Raw genomic sequence first — 16,417 nt, 5'->3', positions numbered from 1 at the left:
CTGGGATAGCCATGCCTTTTCTTCTGTTACACCTTTACTAGGGAAATTTAAGTAAATCTAGTCATAAATTAAGTGGGTTTGTGTTATGTTGTTGCTATCATGACCTTCAGTGCACCACCAGCTTTAAATTCCTCTACTGTTAGATTATGATTAGGTTGGAGGCTGGGTTACCAGATACTATTTTAGGTTTGGGAGGCCACATAAGATCTCTGTCACATTTTTAACACCACTATTTAAAAATGCATACTATTCTTAGCTTGGAAGCCATATTTAAAAGGGGGGTGGGGAGGAGCAGCATTTGACCCATAGGCCATAGTTTGCCAACTTCTAAGGTAAAGAATAACCATATCAGGTTAAAAAAGTATATAAAAGACCCAAATTGGGGTTCCTGGGTGAGTCGGTTGGTTAGGCGCCTGACTCTTGATCTCAACTCAGGTCTTCATTTCAGGATTGTGAGTTAACTGGGCTCTGTGCTGGGCGTGCAGTCTACTTAAAAAAAAAAAAAAAAAAATACCCAAATAAAACTTTTATAGATCAAAAACTACAGTATGTGAGATTAAAAAATGAATAGAACCATCAGTAAACAGTGGGTCCACTGTGGATTCTCTTCAAATGTCCTCCCTTAAGAAAACATAATGGTGGTTTCTGAAATAATTTTTGAGGGGCACCTGGCTGGCTAAGTTAGTAAAGCATGCAACTTTTGATCTTGGGGTTGTGAGTTCAAGCCTCATATTGGGTATAGAGATTACTTAAAAATAAAAATCTTTGAAAACATAAAATAATTTTTTAAGGAATTTCCCAATTTTGGTTAAAATTATAAACCCAGGGGCACCTGAGTGGCTCAGTTGGATAAGCATCCAACTTTGGCTCAGGTCATGATCTCCCAGTTCGTGGGTTGGAGCCCTGCATCAGGCTGTGTGCTGACAGCTCAGAGCCTGGAGCCTGCTTTGGATTCTTTGTCTCCCTCTCTCTCTCTCTCTGCCCCTCCCCCACTCATGCTCTGTCTCTCTTTGTGAAAAATAAACATTAAAAAATTTTTAAAAAATTATAAACCCTTGGGGCGCCTGGGTGGCACAGTCGGTTAAGCGTCCGACTTCAGCCAGGTCATGATCTCGCGGTCCGTGAGTTCGAGCCCCGCGTCAGGCTCTGGGCTGATGGCTCAGAGCCTGGAGCCTGTTTCCGATTCTGTGTCTCCCTCTCTCTCTGCCCCTCACCCGTTCATGCTCTGTCTCTCTCTGTCCCAAAAATAAATAAACGTTGAAAAAAAAATTAAAAAAAAAAAAAAAAATTATAAACCCAAAGATCCAAGAAGCATAAGATCAAGAAACATGAGGGGCTTCTGGGTGGCTCAGTCAGTTGAGTGTCCGACTTCCATTCAGGTCATGATCTCCTGGTTTATGGGTTTGAGCCCCATGTCAGGCTCTGTGCTGACAGCTGAGAGCCTGGAGTCTGATTCAGTTTCCATATCTTCCTCTCTCTCTCTGCCCCTCCCCTGCTTATGTGTGTGTGTGCATGTTCTCTCTCTTTCTTTCTCAAAAATAAATTAAAAAACATTAAAAAAAAAAAAAAGAAACATGAGGGAAACTACACAAAGCAAATTACAATCAAATTTCTTAAAACCAGGAATAAACTTCAAAAGATACCAATAAGAAAATGGAAAGACAGGCCACAGAATGGGAGGAAGTATTTACTAATCACTTATCTGATAAAGAATGTATAAACAGAATATATAAAAAAAGTCTTACAACTCAATAAGGCAAACAAACCAACTAACAAGTGGGCAGAAGATTTAAAGACTAGACACTTTGCCAAAGAAGATATCCAATAGCAAGTAAGTACACAAAAAGATGGCTGCCATCAACAGCACTGAGGAAATGCAAATTAAAACCAAACTGAGATACCACCATACAGTTACTAGAATGGTTATTATGAAAAAAAAATAGTAATGGAAACAAATAGTAAATAATAATCTTAGTGAAGATGTGGAGCAGCGGAAAGCCCCTTAGACAGCTTGTTAGTATTTCAAATGGTAGAGTCACTTTGGACACAGTTCGGCAGTTCTAGATTAAACAAATGTTAACTATAACTTATAACATCCAGCAATTCCATTCCTAGGTAGCTACTCAGAAATAAAAACATCTGTCCACACAAGATTTATACACAAATATTCATGGCCCAAAACTGGAAACAGTCTAAATATCCATCAATTGCCGAACACATAAACAAAATGTACTATATACCCATACAATGGAATACTATTCAGGACAAAAAGGAATGAGCTACTCATAGTGCCACAACATGGATGAACCCCAAAAACATTACTCTACATGAAAGAAATCATATGTAAAAGTTTACACATTGTGTCATATTGTTTGTATGGAATGTCCAGAAATAACAACTCTATTGAGATACAAAATAGATCAGGGGTTGCCGTGGGCTGAGGAGGGACTGGGAATTGACTGAAAATGAACACGGGGAGGGGGGGGAAGCTTTCTGGTACGATGATAATGTAAAACTAGGCTGTGATGACAGATGCACAACTCTAAATTTACTAAACATTATCAATTAAACACTTACAAAGCATGAATTTAATAATATGAAAATTATACCCCAATAAAGCTATTAATTAAAAAAAAAGAGAGAACTAGGGCACCTGGGTGTCTCAATCAGTTAAGCACCCAACTCTGGATTTTGGCTCAGGTCATGATCTCACGGTTTGTGAGATCGACCCCTATGTTAGGCTCTGCATTGACAGCACAGATCTTGTTTGAGATTGTGTCTCTCCCTCTCTCTCTGCCCCACCCCTGCTCATGCTCTCTCTCTCAAAATAAATGAACATTTAAAGGCCCCTCCCCCACTCGCACAGGGTGCTCTCTCTCAAAAAAACTAAACAATAAATTTCTAAAAAGAGAACTAGAAATGGATAAGGAGTGAGGATGTATAGACAAAACAAGATTGATGATATGTTGATAATTATTGGAGCTGATGATAGGTAAGGGCAGTCCATTATAATATTCCTTCTACTTTTGAATAGGTTTGAAAATTGTCATAAAATTTTTTAAAAAACACAAGTATTGACAAAGGTGTAGGCAAACAGGTACTCTTATACTGCTGGCAGTATTGTAAATTGGATCAACCTTTACAGAAGAAACTTATCTACCAAAATAACAAATGTCAAATTCATTTATCTAGCAATTCTCCTAAGATACATCTACAGTATACAAATATCCTTGTACAAGGTTGCTGGGTGGCTCGGTTTGTTAAGTGTCTGTTGATTTTAGCTCAGATCATGATCTCATGGTTCCTGAGTTCAATCCCTGAGTTGAGCTCTGCACTGACAGTGTGGAGCCTGCTTGGGAGTCGCTCTCTGCCCCTCCCCCACTTGTTCTCTCTAAATAAATAAATACATACATACATACATACATACATAAATACATAAATAAATACATAAATAAATAGATAAATAGATAAATAGATAAATAAGCCAACAAACCTACATTAAAAATATATATGTATATCCTTGTACATATTCCAAGGACCACTCATACATGGCGTTTCATTAAAGTGTTGTTGATAACGGTAATAGATTGGAACAAAAAGTAAATACCCATTGTAGAGTATTGGTTAATTAAATTAAATTTTTATATATCCATAAGACTGAAATGCTCTGCAGCCACTTTAATGGCTGATGAAGCCCTTTCTATATTAATGGGGAAAGATATCCAAGTGAAAAAAAGAAGTACAGAACAGTGTATGTACTATACTAAAATTTTTGTAAAATGGAGGAAAAGGGAATCAATTTTTTTCTTGTATATGCATAAAATAGCTTTTGTAAAGCAACCCAAGAAAATAATTACATTGATTGCCTATAGAAATGGAAACACAAATTGCAAGATATATCACCATACTTTTTGTATATCCACCATACTTTTTGAATTTTGAACCATAAACATGTATTACCTAGTCAAAACTTAAATTACAAAACAAGGGGGCAAAAAGGTGACAAAAGGAAATTCTTTTTTTTTTTTTTTTTTAACTGTTGATTCATTTTTTGGGAGAGAGAGCATAGGCAGGGGAGGGGCAGAAAAAGATGGGGACAGAGGATCCGAAGCGGGCCCAAACCAGGGTTTGAACTCACAAACCATGAGATCATGGCCTGAGCCGAAGTGGGATGCCCAACCTCCTTAGCCACTCAGGTACCCCAGTAAAAGGAAATTCTTAAAGGCAGCCTCCCAAAAGGGCACATTAGATACAGGGCCACAAAAATGAGATCAGGGGTGGGGAGGGAGCAAACCAGAAAACAGGGGATGGACATCTTTAAAGTACTGAGGAGGGGGAAAAAACCCTGTTAACCTAGAATTCAATAATCAGGTTTTTTTGTTTTTGATTTTTTTTTTTTTCAGAAACAGGTCTCTGTCACTTACACAGAAGCTAATTGGCTTCTAATTAGCTAATTGGCTTCTGGTTAGGTTTGGCCAAAGAGGGGAAATGGTGGCAAAATGAAAGACAGGTGAAAGGCAACATTGAGAAGTCTTTATCCCCTACCCTTCTTCTTCTGGGTCATTTTCAGCAGTAATTACATCTCTTCCAAGGTCCCCTCTCATACAGGTCAGTGGTTCTTCCCCTTATGAACCCTCTTTAGTCTCTGGACTCTAATAATACCTCCTTCTTCCCTTGTCCTTCCATTTCTAGGGCTAATAGCAACCTGGGTTGCTATAACCAAGTTTGGGTTCACCATCCTCTCCTCATCTATTCCTCAGATCTTCTAAAAACATTTTAAGTGGTACTAGAAGTTACATTCCTTCTACTAAATTATCTAGCATGACTTACATTTCCCTAACTAGATCTTGATTGAAACGACCTATATTATACTAATCAAAAAGAAGGTAAAAAAAAAAAAAAAAAGTAAAAAAAGGAAACAAACATGCATTTGAGGACTATTCCCTACAAGATGAGCAAGAAATTATTTTCTATCCCCCTAACCCCGTTACAGAATTAGAATGGAAAACTTATTCAGTATATCGTAGCTTGAGAAAACTATAATAGCCTAGAGCCAATAGAAGTCACATATTTACAATATTATTAAATATTAAAAAATATATATTTGTCTTGGTAACTGGATCCTGGGGAAAGTTTTGCTATTGAGATATAATTGACATATAACATTGCCTTAGTTTCAGGTGTACAATATAATATGATATTTGTATATATTACAAAATGACCACCCCCACAAGTCTAATTAACATTCATAACCACACATGGTCACAATTTTTTTTCTGGTGAACATCCAAGGTGTACACTCTTAGTAACTTTCAAATATACATTATTAATTACAGTCACCATGCTGTACATTACATTCCAATGATCTATTTATTTAAAAAAAATTTTTTTAGTGTTTTATTTTGGAGACAGAGAGAGACAGAGCATGAGTGGGGGGAGGGGCAGAGAGAGAAAGAGAGATACAGAATCCAAAGCAGGCTCCAGGCTCTGAGCTGTCAGCAGTTTGTACCTTTTGACCATCTTCATCAACTTGGCCCAACCCCCAATGCCCACCTATGACAACCACCAACCTGTTCTCTGTATCTATGGGTTAGGATTTGTTTTGTTTTAAATTCCACATATAAATGATATCATATGATATTTGTCTTTTTCTAACTTCTTTCACTTAAACATAATGCCTTCACGGTCCATCCATGTTGTCACAAATAACACGACACCTTCTGTTTCGTGGTACATTTATTATGTATATATCTCACATTTTCTTTACCCATCCATCCATTAATGGGCACTGAGGTTCCTTCTTGACTACTGTAAATATACTACAATGAATATAGGGGTACCGATCTTTTCAAGTTAGTAGGTTTGTTTTCTTTGGATAAATACTCAGAAGAATTATTGAATCATACAGTAGTTCTACTTTTAATTCGAGAGTGATCCACACTGTTTTGCATTGTGGCTATAACAATTTACATTCCCACCAACAGAGCACCAGGGTTTTCTCACATCCTTGCCAACACTTTATCTCTTGTATTTTTTATAATAGCCACTCTGACAGGTGTGAGGTGATAACTCACTGTCATTTGATTTGCATTTCCCTGAGGATTAGTGATGTTGAGCATCTTTTCAAGTACCTGTTAGCCAACTGTAGGTCTTCTTTGGGAAAATGTCTATTCAGATCCTCTGCCCATTTTTTAATTAGACTGTTTTTTTCCTGTTGAGTTATAGGAGTTCTTTTTATATTTGGGATATTAACCCTCTCATCAGCTACATGATTTGCAAATATTTTCTCCTATCTGGTAGGCTGCTTTTCATCTTTGTTGATGGCTTCTTTTGCTGTGCAGAAGCTTTTTAGTTTGACGTAGTGCCCCTTGTTTATTGTGCTTTTGTTGCCTTTGCTTTTGGTGTCAAAGACTGATGTCATGGAGCTTATCATCTAGGTTTTCTTCTCGGAGTTTTTGGTTTTAGGTCTTATTGTTCAAGTTTTCATCTGTTTTGAGTTGATTTTTGTGTACGGTGTAAGACAGTGGTCCAGTTCCATTCCTTTGCATGTGGCTGTCCAGTTTCCCAGCACCATTTATTGAAGAGACTGTCCATTCCCCAATATATATTCTTGGCTCCAGTAAATTAACTGACCATATATGTATGGATTTATTTCTGGGCTCTCTATTCTCTATTAATCTATGTGTCTGTTTTTATGCCAATGTCATATTGTTTTGATTACTACAGCTTTGTAATATAGTTTGAAATCAGGTCACATGATGCCTCCAGCTTTGTTCTTCCTTGTCAAGATTGCCTTAGCTATTTGGAATCTTTCATGGTTCCACTGAAATCTTATGAATTATTTTGTTCTATTTCTGGGAAAAATGCTATTGGATTTTTGATAGAGATTGAACTGAATCTGTAGATTGCTTTGGGTGGTATAGGTATTTTAACATTAATTCTTCTAAACCATGAGTGTTGAATATCTTTCCATTTACTTGTGTCTTCTTCAATTTCTTTCAATAATGCCATATAGTTTTCAGAGTACATACAGGTCTTTCACCTCCTCGGTGAAATTTATTTCTAGATATTTTATTCTTTTTGATACAGTTGTAAATAGAACTGATTTCTTAATTTCTCTGACAGTTCATTATTAGCATAAAGAAATGCAACATTTTTGTACATTGATTTTGTAGCTGGCAACTTTATTGACTTTTTAAGTTAGTTCTAATAGCTTCTTGGTGGAATCTTTATAGTTTCCTATATGTAATATCATGTCATCTGCCAGTAGAGAGAGTTTTACTTCTTTTCTGATTGGGAGGACTTTTCTTTTCTTCTCTTCTTTTCCTTTTTTTCCCCCCATGATTGCTCTAGCTAGGACTTCCACTAGTATGTGAATAAAAGTGGCAAGAATGGGAATCCTTGTCTTATTCCTGCTCTTAGAGGGAAAGCTTTCAGCTTTTCACCACTGAGTATGAGTTAGCTATGAGTTTGTCATATATGGCCTTTATGATGTTGATATACATTCCCTCTATATCTACTTTGTTGAGAGGTTTTTTTTTTGTTTTTATCATAAATGGATGTTAAATTTTCTTAAATGATTTTTTCCATCTATTGAGAGAATCATATGATTTTTATCCTTTGTTAATGCAGTGTATCACATTGATTGATTTGTGAATGCTGAACCATCCTTGCATCCCTGGAAAAAAATCCCACTTGATTAGTGTATGATCCTTTTAATATGCTGTTGTATTTAGTTTGCTAATATTTTATTGAGTATTTTTGCATCTATGCTCCTCAGAGATACTGACCTTTAGTTTTTCTTTTGTTCTTCTTGTAATTGATTTCTATTTTCATACCACTGTGGTCAGAAAAGATGCTTAATATTATTTCAATCTTCTTAAATTTATTAACATTTTTTGTGGCATAATAAATGATCTATCCTGTGCACTTGACAAGAATGTACTTTTGGATGGAATACTCTATATCTCTGGTTAGTCCATCAGGTCTAATGTGTTGTTTAAGGCCAGTGTTTCCTTATTTTTTTGTCTGCATGATCTAACCATTGATGAAAATGGGGTATTAAATTCCCTACTATTCCTATATTGCTGTCTATTTATCTCTTTAGGCTTCTTAATATTTGCTTTATGTAAGTTAGGTCCATGTAAGGGAATATTTTTTAAGATTTCTGTATAAGGAGCAATGAGCAAAATTTTGTCACCTTTTTAACAATTTCAGAAGCATTTCATTTTGTTTTTGTTTTTTTCTTTTTCTTGTTTTATTCCACAATGAAGGCTGACAGTATGGCATTGTGGTCCAGTTCTATGAACCAAAGCTACTGGGAGGGAGGAAGGAAGAAGTTACGAGGTTCAGATCTGTAGTTTTCAGGAATCTGGCTTAGCACAAAATTATGACATTAAGATTCAGAAAAATTCAAACATGTATTTACACCATAATGACTATACACATCTTCTTCTAAAGAATAATCTTCCTGGGGCGCCTGGGTGGCGCAGTCGGTTGAGCGTCCGACTTCAGCCAGGTCACGATCTCGCGGTCCGTGAGTTCGAGCCCCGCGTCGGGCTCTGGGCTGATGGCTCAGAGCCTGGAGTCTGTTTCCGATTCTGTGTCTCCCTCTCTCTCTGCCCCTCCCCCGTTCATGCTCTGTCTCTCTCTGTCCCACAAATAAATAAAAAAAAAAAAAAACGTTGAAAAAAAAATTAAAAAAAAAAAAAGAATAATCTTCCTAATAGCAGTGGAAATAATAACAGCTTTTAGTCTACTGCTTTTTCTCTCTAGTTTCTGTATATCTACACTGACCAAGAGAATTATCAAGCTTTCCTTCATTTATAATAAAAAAGCAAGGAAATACTATTTTATAAAACTATGCATGTATATACGTCTAGATTCTGATATTTACTAACGTGGATGGGCATAGAGTATATCATCACCTGATCACATTTCATCTCTGCCAACACAAATGTATCAGTTAATAATCTCTATCTCTTTGCCAATAAAATGACTATTTAATGCCAATAAAATGCAGTCTCAACTGCTTCACCTCGAAATTAACAAATGGAGCAATAAAGACCAAATTTATAAGAAAAAAGATTCGAGTCACTACGAGCATAAGCACCCAATCAAATGCTGAGTTTCTAAACATGGCCAATATAAACAAATGCATGCAGGTCTGTCTAATGTTGACAACAAATCCTGAAAATAAAATATTCCAATGTAATGGTAAAGAAAAACAAAGCAGTGTTCAGGGAATTTGGCATGGGATTTATTTTAGGACCACCAATTTCCTTGAAAAGGAAGCCATTTCCTTTTTTTTTTTTTTTTTTTAATTAACTTTTTTTAAGCAGGCTCCATGCCCAATGTGGGACTTGAACTCACAACCTTGAGATCAAGGGTCACATACTCTACCAACTGGGCCAGTCAGGAGCCCTGGGAATCTTTTTTTTTTTTTTTTACAGAGAGGAAACAAAGAAATAGCAGGCTAGACAGCCTAGATTTCTCTATAAAATAAATGAAATTAACTGCCACAAGTGATTAAGGTTTTGAATAAGTAATGATCAAAATAATTAAAAAGCCAAGAAGCAATGAAAGTACTATACGCTGCAGAGAAAGGATACATGGATTGGGGCCTTTAAGACAAACACCTTTTGTGGGACCTGGCCTTGCCCAAAAAATGGCCCTTTATAATTATCCTTTCTTCCTTTTATTTCTAGGCTATTTCCTAAGTTAGTTGAAGCCTAGACCTAAGTTATAAATACAATCAAATAAAACTTGGCTGAATAGAGACCGAAATTAGGCACAAATTCTGTGATTGAAAGACAGTCCATTATGGCAACATAAACAAAAAGGGTTACTGATCCATCATTACATGTGTGGCCTAACACATGAATGTCTAGCCACTCTAAATAAAATGCTGATTATACCCACTTAATTCCATCAAAGAAAAGGCCTTTTGGTCTTCTCTCCCAGGCAACTTGGCATATTAGGGTATACATTTGTAGTGTTTGCCACTACACATAATAAATGCTACCAGCTGAACTACTTCCCTCTCCAGAGAACCATACGGATCTTTGTGGACCTAATGGCTGCCAGGCAAATACATACTGTCCATCACTGAACCCTGCATGGAATGCTAAAGTCTATGAACATTTACTTTCTGTTGGGGTAAAAGGAGGCTGGGAAGGCAGCATTCAAGTCTGCTTTTATTTTATATGAAACTGGTAAAGTGTTCTCTGCCTGAAGATCCACTTAGTTTCAGTGTGTTGGGCTTTGTTCTACCTGTAAAACAGGAATGAGTGTTTAACCAATCTAAAACAGTAAAACAAGAGGAAAAACTAGCAAGTCACCTCGGTTTCTCAGGCCTCAGTTTTCTTATCTATAAAAGAGATTTAATCTGAGGTCCTTTTTAGTGCAAATACATACATATACATGCAGCAAAACCATTTCTTTAGAAAATGCAGCTTACAAAAAGAATCAACCTAGGTAAAATCATAGTCAGTCAATTTAAGACAATTCTCTATAGGACTATATTCATTTCCACAAAATTAAAAAAAAAAAAAACCCTCAGGTATGAATAAAAACAGGATCCACTTTCCTTCCTGTAAAGAACACCTTTACAAAACTAGTTTTTAGAGTCTCCCAGTCTATAGAAGGCACATCTTCACAAAGTGGAGGGTGGACAAAGTGAGGTGGACATATAGACACAAAGTGAGGGTGGACATATAGACCAGAGAGCACTGACACAGAATATAGTAACTTATATGTTTAACATATATTTCATATATATGTATGTGTATACACATAAAATAAAATCTTGTAGATATTACTTGTTAATTCTTTAGCTTGTCTATAATTTTTTAGTGTGTCTAGTGAATACAAAATTTTAAATACATGATATATATCATAAACAAGAATTCAACAAACAGATATGAATTATAATGAAATCCATTAAACATCCTGATATCCTGTCCAGTCACCTTGAACATTCTATTTGCCATCCCTGGGAGGCTCTTCTGCTCCGTTGTCTAATTTATTACTAACATTTGTTCAGAGCTCAGCTCAAGTGTTAGTTCACCCAGCAAACTTTCCCTGCCTTCTCAGACCAAGTCAAGTCCCCTATTATAATCTCTCATTGTACCCTGTAATTCTTTCATAATTATTGTGTAATAATATTATGACTGCTTGTTTAAGATTTTTTTAGTTCCAGGGGTGCCTGGGTGGCTCAGTCAGTTAAGCATCCGACTTCGGCTCAGGTCATGATCTCATGGTTCGTGAGTTCGAGCCCCACATTGGGCTCTGTGCTGACAGCTTGGAGCCTGGAGCCTGCTTCAGATTCTCTGTCTCCCTCTCTCTGGCCTTCCCCTGATCACACTCTGTCTCCGTATCAAAAATAAATAAACGTTAAAAAAAACTTAAAAAATATATTTTTTTTTTTTTTTTTTTTTTTTTTTTTCAGTTCTGTAAGGTCTTTGAAATCAAGGACTTATCTTATTTTCTATTTTAGCCTAGAACCAAGCACAGAGATTTACAGAACGAATAAATGAATAATTATGGAATAATTATCAGAAGAATTTTCTGGTTTACATATTTCTTTAAATAAAATACAGGGGCACCTGGGTGGCTCAGTTGGTTAAGCATCCAACTTCAGCTCAGGCCATGATCTCTCAGTGTGCGAGCTGGAGCCCCATGTCAGACTCTGTGCTGACAGCTCAGAGCCTGGAACCTGATTCAGATTCTGTCTCCCTCTCTCTCTGCCCCTCCCCACTCATGCTCTGTCTCTCTCTCTCAAAAATAAATAAAACGTTAAAAAAAAAAAAAGAACACTGTTACAGACTTGCTATTCTTTTAATAGTCACCATGTTGTTATTTCCTCATTTTTCTTCTGTTATTAAAAATACAATTAACTTTTCTGTTAAATTCAAATAATGCAGAAAGTTTTCCTTATAAGGAACATTACTCTTTGACAAATCGTTAAGATAGTTTGCTTTCTTTTACCTAGCACTGTCCATCTAAGATTTGCTTCTGCTTATTAATATTTTTTTTCATTAGCAGTAATAAAAAAGCTAGAAAGCAATGAAACAGAAGCTAACAAATGAGTTAAATTTTAAAAAATAATAATGTAGTTCTGAAAACCTTAAAAGCATTTCCCATTACAACACTAATGTTAACACACATTATATAGGTAAAGGAGGGGAAAAATCCAAATAGGCACTGAAACAAGAAAAACACCTCTTACAAATAATGTATTTCTTTTAATACTTATTTTATTTTCCTCAGAAATCAGTACAGAATAACTAAAACCGTTTTGGTAGTTTTTAAAATGACACTCTTTGTAGCAGACATCTGTTATGTCTGTTTACCTAGCCAGCTCTCCTTCACACTGCCTCGATTCACTTCTTGCTCATCCCTCCAACATTTCTATGGTTCTGATCAGGTTGTCAATGTAGCATCCTCACTCCTCACTGTCCTAAACACAGCAATTAGTCCAAGCAGTGGGCACATCACGTTGGCTGAGCTCAAGCTCCCAAAAATTATTCTGAGAATTACAAACAGGGGGAGGGAGTTTCTTCTCTCTTGCTTAATCAACTATGTCTAATCCCAGAACTGTCAGCAGCCCCAAGTGAATGAAAACAAAAGAGGGAAGACAGAAAGGAAAAGAATAGTTCTAGATGACATTTTACCCTCTGGATTCAGAAAATCCTGAGACTAGTTCTAGTCCTTGCTTTTCCATGGTATAGCCATCTACTAAATCCCTCCACGCCCTTCTTCTTTTTGCTTAAACTAGCTTAAGTTTGTCAACTATAATCAAAAAGTCCTAATACATCTCCCATATTCATTTGGGCATCATAAAATAAATATAAAAATAATATATTTTCTTAAGTGTTTGTTTATTTTGAGAGAGAGAGAGAAAGAGCAAGCACACGAGCAGGGTAGGGGCAGAGAGAGAGAGGGAGAGAGAGAATCCTAAGCAGGCTCCGTGCTGTCAGCACAGAGACTGACATAGGGCTCAATCTCACAAAACTGTGAGATCATGACCTGAGCGGAAATCAAGAGCCTTGACACTTTACCGATTGAGCCACCCAGGTGCCCCTATATTTTTTAATAATATAATTTTCTTGACACTGCATTGCTCTTAAAATCTATACAAGGTTATCTATATAAATCTAACTCTTTCTCCCCAAAATTTTTTCAGCTTTACTGGGGTGTAATTGACAAACAGAAATTGTATGTATTTAAGTGTGCAACTTGATGTTTTGATATACATATAGACAGTGAATTATCACTGTAATCAAGCTGGTTAATATATTCATCACCTCACATAATTCCCACCTCCAAATTTAAATATATACAAATAAACTTTTAAAGAAACACAATGTACATGCATTCTTTTAAATTTTATATATACATATATAAAGCAAAAAAAACCCCATAGTTAATATATATAAAATTACTACACCTACAAGATTTAAAAATGTTAAGTGTACAGAAAGAGTTAAGTCCTCTCACTAGTCCGATGCTCCAGAATCAACAACTTGCAAAATTTTTAATTGCTGTTGATAATAAGATAATAACAATGATGATAATAAGATTTGTCAGTATTTCCTACTAGTTGTAAATATTATTTCTTGACTTCCTGCTGTGGAAGAAAATTTAACTCCTTACACAACCAATTCCACATTCCCATTAGTTATTATTATTTCCTCTATTATTGATCTTTGTAACTTTACTTAACATTTATTTATGGTTTCATGTACTACTGACACTCTGTTTTGTAAAATGAGAATTAAAGGAAGGGTATTTTTTAGTGCTCTTATTCTTCACTTCAACTCACAATTTGCATCAAATATTCTTATATTGAAAGCTGAATAATTTCCTTCTGTTCTGCAGCTGTAGTTATTTTTGTACTTTATCTAAAAGTTCAAAGTCTTAGCATTACTTACATTAAGGAAACTAAATAACACTCAGTACATTATCTAAGTAGTTTGCTATGATTCTGTATTCTTTCTGTTCAGATTATTTTTAATTTTCCTGGAGTGTCTAATTCCCTTTTTATGTTCTTTGCCTTTTGCCACTACCTTAAATGGTACTAAATTTTCAAAGTTATTCTCAAATCTCCATTTTTACTGAAGGTCTTACATCTATAAGACCTACTACTCAATAGTGATCCTATACCCCTCTATCTCAAGTAAAAACCATTATTTTTTAGATCCACTGTCATTTTTCTGGAGCACATCTTCTAATAACTTCTTAATAAAGGGTCTGCCGACAAGTCTCTTCTACGTCCTTACAAGCCTGGAAATGTTCTAACTCTCACACTTCACTGACAGTTTGGATGAGTACAAAATTCTACATTGAAAATAATTTCTCCTCAAATCTTTCAAGACACTGATTCATTATATTCTACCACCCACTGTTAGTTAATGAAGACCAATACCAAGTTGATGTTTGTTCCTTTGCATGTGACCTAGTTTTTCCTCTACAAGGTGTTCAAATCTGTTTTTTCATTCTTGGTATTCTGAAATTACAAAATGATGTATTTGGTGGAGAATTTTTTATATTCACTGTGTGAGCACTTCTTGAGTTCTTTCAGTCTAGAAGTTCATGACTTTCAGTTCTGGGAAATTCTTTTAGTTTGTCTTTAAATTTTTCCTCCAATGTATCTTCTGTAAGTTCTTTTTCTCAAACTCCAACTAGTTAGGATAATAAACCTCCAACATAAAGGTACCATATCATTTTTTTTTCTCTGACACATTCCTTTTCTTTGACTCTATTTTACATTCTGGATTATTTCTTCCAACATTACTTTCCAAATTTCCTACAGAACTTTACATTTTAGCCATCATCATATTTTCTTAATTTCCAAAAACTCATTTTTGATTTCTCATTATTCCATTCTCACAGCATGATGTGTTGATGTTTTAACGTTACACATATCATCTCAACTCTCTCTGAAAATACACATTACAGATTTTATATTTCTCTTAATTTTTTGTTTTTACATTAACACTATTTCTTCCAAAATTTTTTTAAGTTTTTCATTGTATTTTTTTCATGTTAAAGGCATTCCTCAACCATCTGATGACTCCTGAATACCCATCAATTTTTAAGAATAAGGCCATATGCAGATTAATTGGGAGCTCTATAAGCATGTCTAAACTTTGATGACTGATGAGTTTTTCTTTAGGGTAATTAAGTGACTAGCTAGCTGTCTCAAAGAGGAAACTTTAGCTGCCAGAATGCAAAGATCATTGGTCCAAAGTCATTTAATTTCTTTAGAGAAAAGAAAAAAATAGCAACTCTTTCCCCACCCCAACTTGGCCCTAAGGCCTGGTGATTGGCCTAAATGGAAAAACTTCAATTAACTCCTTTATCTACACTCTCCCAAAGTATCCCATTCCCTACTCTCTATTTCATGCTTGGCATATTCAAATTCTACACCTCTCTAGGATTCAGGGAGGAGGCAGGCAGGACAAACTAGACCTCCTATCTTATAAAGCAGAGTATAATTCTGTTTCAACTGCTACCCACAGTTTTTAAAAATGTTTTACAAATAATCAAGTATACACATAGATTAAAATATATAAAACAACAAGAATTCCACTAAATGATACTTATCCCACAAGACATCTGATATTTTCTATTTTATTTATAATGTTGATAAATGATTTCATAACACATTGTGATGTGTGATTTGAGGCGCACGTACACATGCGCGAAACAAAAAGCAAGTTACGTTGGGGGCGCCTGGGTGGCGCAGTCGGTTAAGCGTCCGACTTCAGCCAGGTCACGATCTTGTGGTCTGGGAGTTCGAGCCCCGCGTCAGGCTCTGGGCTGATGGCTCAGAGCCTGGAGCCTGTTTCCGATTCTGTGTCTCCCTCTCTCTCTGCCCCTCCCCCATTCATGCTCTGTCTCTCTCTGTCCCAAAAATAAATAAACGTTGAAAAAAAAAAATTTAAAAAAAAAGCAAGTTACGTTGTGACTTGCTCTGTCATGTTTCAATGACCATTCACTCTTCTGTTTTCTCTCCCCAAGAAAATTTTTGAAATCTTTCATTCACTGATGGCTCTTCGCTACTTTCTTTTCACTGTATTTCTCTCTTTTACATCTTTACTATAATTTTAGTAGGATCTAGAAGGGCAAAAAGAATAAACGTAAGTGCTCAGTTTGTGATCTTTAACTTGAATTCCTCTACAAGTATTTTTAAAAACCAGAAGCTTCCTAACCTCTTTCTGACCTGATTTAAGGTCCCTCTGCTAAGTATGATGGCCTCAATTGCTGTGTTCTGGGACTTACCATTAGAGCTAGGGAATTAAAAAGGAAAGTGATGGTAGTGACCATAAGAATCCATGAAACAATTCCAACTAGCTCTAAAACTAAAAGTAAAATTGTGGTTAAATGTTCAATATTAAACCTAAATACTTAA

The 16,417-nt window shown here is 35.8% G+C and overlaps 1 protein-coding gene across 2 annotated transcripts in view; it reads right to left on the bottom strand.

Moving 5' to 3' along the window:
* Nucleotides 1-16,417, bottom strand: part of ZNF654 (zinc finger protein 654) — a 97,296-nt gene that overhangs the window by 50,047 nt on the left and 30,832 nt on the right. The window lies entirely within an intron of this gene.

The sequence above is a fragment of the Herpailurus yagouaroundi genome, unplaced genomic scaffold, assembly GCF_014898765.1.
Source record: "Herpailurus yagouaroundi ecotype Mexico unplaced genomic scaffold, PumYag 162, whole genome shotgun sequence".
NCBI classification, from domain to species: Eukaryota; Metazoa; Chordata; class Mammalia; order Carnivora; family Felidae; genus Herpailurus; species Herpailurus yagouaroundi.
Note: the sequence above shows the minus strand (reverse complement) of the source record. Positions and strands in the feature narration are given on the sequence as shown.